We start from the raw sequence: 4,497 nt of genomic DNA, 5'->3' as shown, positions 1-4,497 counted from the left end.
TGTCACTGTCCCTTTTGGCTGGGTGTGCGCCCCCAGATCTATCTGGTCCCGGCCCCCCTCTCTCTTTCCTACTCCTCCCCTGGCGAGGTGGTTGGTGGCTCCTGGTTCAATGGAGCCCGTGGGCAGTCCTGGTGACTGTTCAGGTCTCAGTTTGGCAGATCAGGGCTTTGGTGTGTGTGGGGCATGTTCTCACCAGAGGGAACCTGCGGAGGCGCTCAGGGCCGGGCCTCCATGGCACCCTCCTGCCCACCTTCTCCTCCTCCCCTGCCTCCTGCCAGGCTGGGCATTGTTTTGGGACGCAAACATACACACGTTATTGGAACCCCAGATCAAAGGCGGCGCCCCACGGCCGCCTCTCAATGGTTCCTTTGTGCAGACGGAAGCCTGCGAGGAGGTGGGACCAGGGCAGAGAGGAGGGGCCGGGAGGGGGGGCGCCGTACAAAGATACTTGTCACCCAGAGAGGCCTGCAGACGGTGATGTTAAAGCGGCGCCAGGTGGAGGACGCCCCCCACGCGCGGCTGGAAGTTGCCCATCGGATTCTCAGGAGACACGGGCCCTGTGTGTGGCGTCGGCGGAAGGGACAACGGTGCTGGGTTCCCCGCAGCGGCCTCCTCTGCCCTGGGTGCGTGTGATATGGGCAAGAGCCGTGTGGAGCCCGAGGGTGGCAGGGTCCTGCCCGTGGGCACAGAGGCGGAGGAAACAAACATGGCATGGGCCCGGGGACGGCCGCAAACCTCGTGGGGGACAGCGTCACCTCTGGTCAGGTGGCCCGTCTGCTCAGCCATGCCTGCCGGCAGCTAACGTTTCTAAAGTCCCTACTGTGTGCCAGGCACCGAGTGGTGCGAAGTGGGTACAAGCACGCCCAACTCGGGGTCAGGGCGGGCAGGGTGCTCTGCTGTGCCCAGCCCCTCTGGGACCAGCGGCACCCCGGGGCCTGCAGCTGGATTGGACGCCCGAAGCGTCTCACAAACATTGTCTCGTGTATCTCCAGGGCTGCTGTGAACAAAGAAGTGCTTTGAGAGTTTAGCTGCTGCGCCAGGAATCCTGCCTGCTGGGCTGGAAAAAATATGATCCAATTAATTTCCTCTCTAGGTGATAATGTTTTTTGTTGTTTTTTTTTGCGGGGGGGGGGGGGGGGGGGGGAGTGAGCAGGTATGAGAAGGATTTACTGAAAAGGGGGTTCTCTAAGAGGGAACCCCTGAGGACTGAATGGAGGTCAAGAGGTCACTGTGGACTTGGAGCAGGTGGGCAGACACTTGCTGACCCCTACACCTCTGTCCATGAAACTGTCCACACTCACTCCCCAGGGGTCCCATTCAGTGTCAGCCTTGAAGTGCCCTCTATGTGCCATGAGTCCCGGGCACATCTCTCCACCCACACTCGCTCCTGAACTCCAGGCTCATAGATCCCACCGCCCACTGGTCTCGCTGCTCCGATATTCAACAGGCCTCTCTAACGTGTGCAAACCGGAGGCGCTCGCCTGCCCCGCAGACCAGCCCCACCGCAGGCAGCCTCGGCTCCGTGAATGGCCGCTCCCTCCTTCCGGGGGCTCAGGCCAGCAACCTGGGCATCTTCCTTAGCTCCCTCTTCCTCTCCCACTCCACCTTCCAATGTATTCGCTCTAAGTTCCAAATACAGTCGGCATCGGCCTTCTCACCTCCTCCAGGCTGTCACCCAGGCCTGAGCCACTGTCACAGTCACCTCTCCGCCCGTCTCCTTGCTTCTGCCTGGTCTCCGGCCACCACCCTCTAATTCACACTCATCCCCCATCATGGCGGCCCAATCGCCTCCCTCCGTGAAAGCTGCAGCCCTCGCCGAGGCCTTTGAGGTTCTCACGACTGAGCCTTGCCACCTTCCAACCTCACCCCTTCCTCCTCCTTGAAAGCCCCTCTCCCCGCTCGGCTTCAGAGCTGCTGGCCTCCTTGTTCCCCAGATAGTCACACATGTGCCCACCCCAGGGCCTTTGCACTTGCTGTTCTCTCTGCCTGGACCCGCGTTCCCCTGGTGTCTTCCTCATTTGCAAGCCCTCGCGCTGACCCTCCACCGATAATGGCGACCCCTCCCCTGGCATGTCTTCTCCTTCTTTCTCACTTGATTTTTTTCCCCATGGACACACCCTACACCTCACTGATTTACTTCTGTCTCAGAGACAAAGATAACATAAGAGCTGGATATAAATGAGGCCCTCAACAGATCTTTGCCGAGTGACTTCATTCCTGAAAGAGAAAGACCTCTATTTCTTGGGGCCCTCCTCCCTGACTGTCCCTCCTCCCCAGTACCATGACTTACCCAATGAAGAGGCTCGTTATATCACCCTGGTCGCTGCGGAAAAACTGGAACTTTCTAGAGCAGCGGTTCTCAACCTTCCTAATGCCGCGACCCTTTAATACAGTTCCTCATGTTGTGGTGACCCCCAATTTCATTGTTACAAATTGAACATAATGAAAGCATAGTGATTAATCACAAAAACAATATGTAATTCTATATGTGTTTTCCGATGGTCTTAGGCGACCCCTGTGAAAGGGTCGTTCGACCCCCAAAGGGGTCGCGGCCCACAGGTTGAGAACCGCTGTTCTAGAGCCTCCGATTGCGTTCTGCGGACGGGCAGCACAGTCTCACCAGGAGCTTGCTAGGAATGCTGGTTCCCAGGCCCCGCCCGGGCCGCCTTCGGCAGGGGAGCCGCACTAAATCCCAAGCAGCCCTAATCTAGGCCCTTTGACCCCAGGCAAGAAAGGGGGACAAGGGTCGCCCAGGAACCCAGGCCCAGAACATACAGGCAGACCTAACAAGGTTTGGACCTGGGAATCGGCTGTGACGGGGGCCAAGATTGTCTGTGTGTCTGTCTCTCTCCTCCTGGTTTCCTAGCTCTCCTGCTCTCCGCTCCTGCTTCTGCTCTGTTGGTTCGTCAGCCCACATGGACTCCGCCGGCTGCTCCAGCGCTGGGACTGGGAGCCCGTCAGCTGCCCCGACCCCCGGGGATGGACCCAGGCCCTGGGCCTCTCTATTCCAATTCTGCAGAGAGATGCTGATTGGTCAGGCTTCTGGGTCAGGCGTCCAATCAGTGGTGGCCAAGGAGTGAAGGGGTCCTGTGGTCCCAGCAAGGTAGCCAGGCCACCCTGAGGCTGTGCTCTGTGAGGGGGGCGGGGGGAGATGAAGGAGGGAGAGGAGAGGGGGGAGAGGAAGGCAAGCTCCTAAGGAAGGCAGGTGAGGCAGGCACATGGACTGCAGCATCGCTCCAGTGGCCGCTCTTCCTCACACCTCGAGCTGTGGCTTTAAGAAGTCTCCGACCCACAGGGCCCTCCCATGTAGGAGGTATTTGATTGCCCGTCTTTCTTTCTCTCTTCTCACACTCTATTTCCCTTTCCTGGTCGCCATCTCCAGAATCCCCGTGCCCTTCGCATGCAGGGCAGTTTCACTCGCCCCTCACCCTAGCCAGGCCACTGAGCCGCGCCTACAGTCACTGGGGGGCTGTGGAGAGAAGTGCTCCAGGGACCGGAAGGGACCAGCATGCTTGGACAGTACATTTTTCTTTAGTATATTCCAGGACGTGGCCGCCTTTTTCTCCTCCTCCTCCTCCTCCTCCTCCTTCTTCAATATGATTTTATTGATTTTTAGAGAGAGACGAAGGGAGAGATAGAAACATTGATGAGAGGAACATCATGGCTGCTCCTGTATGCGCCCCTATTGGAGATCGAGCCTGCAACCCGGACATGCGTACTTACCGACTGGGAATCGAACCAGTGACCTCTTGGTTCCTGGGTCGATGCTCAACCGCTGAGCCACACCAGCCAGACCCCCAGATCATATTCTTGGCAGCCGTCCCACTCTCCTGTTGATCGCTACACATCCAAGGTCAGAGGTCAGGTTGGGTGGGTTCCTCTTGTTCTACATAGAGCACCCCCTATGGGCAGGGCTGGGTACTGCATCTAGAGATGCAGGTCAGGCAAGACCCCAGAAGAAGCGCCAAGTGGAGAAAGAGAAGGGACCTAGTCTATTCAGAGTGGTCAGAGCTCCTAGGTTAGAAGGTCAAGGAGGGCTTCCTATAGGAGGAGGGTTTGAAGGGGGCCAGATCAGATGGTTGAACCCGGGGACAAGCGTGGGGGTGGTGTCCCCCGCCTCCCCCCAGCCTCCAGCTCCGCATCTGACAGACTTCACCTCACCCAGCCTTGCCAAATCTCAAGCCCCGTGAAACCGTTTCTGCTATAATCTGTCTCTCTTATCTCTCCCTTGCCTTCCTTCCCCATTCTCCTCCCCCCAAGGATGGGAAATCTTCAAAGAAAAAGATGTGTCCCTGTAAGTATACAGCCCAAGAAGTGGGCCAGATAAATTATTAAAACATAAAAAGACTGTGAGTCGTGGCTCGGGAAGCCGGCCGAGACCACAGAGCCGCCCCAGGTGGGTGGTGGGCTGGTGGCACTGGGGAGCCCCTCCTCGGAGCCCTAACCAGGCTAAGGTTTCAGCGTGAGGCCCGTGGCGCGGGTTCCCTGCCCAGGGCC

The sequence above is a fragment of the Myotis brandtii genome, unplaced genomic scaffold (genome assembly GCF_000412655.1).
Source record: "Myotis brandtii unplaced genomic scaffold, ASM41265v1 scaffold633, whole genome shotgun sequence".
In the NCBI taxonomy this organism is placed as follows: Eukaryota; Metazoa; Chordata; class Mammalia; order Chiroptera; family Vespertilionidae; genus Myotis; species Myotis brandtii.
This window is presented reverse-complemented; position numbering follows the sequence as displayed.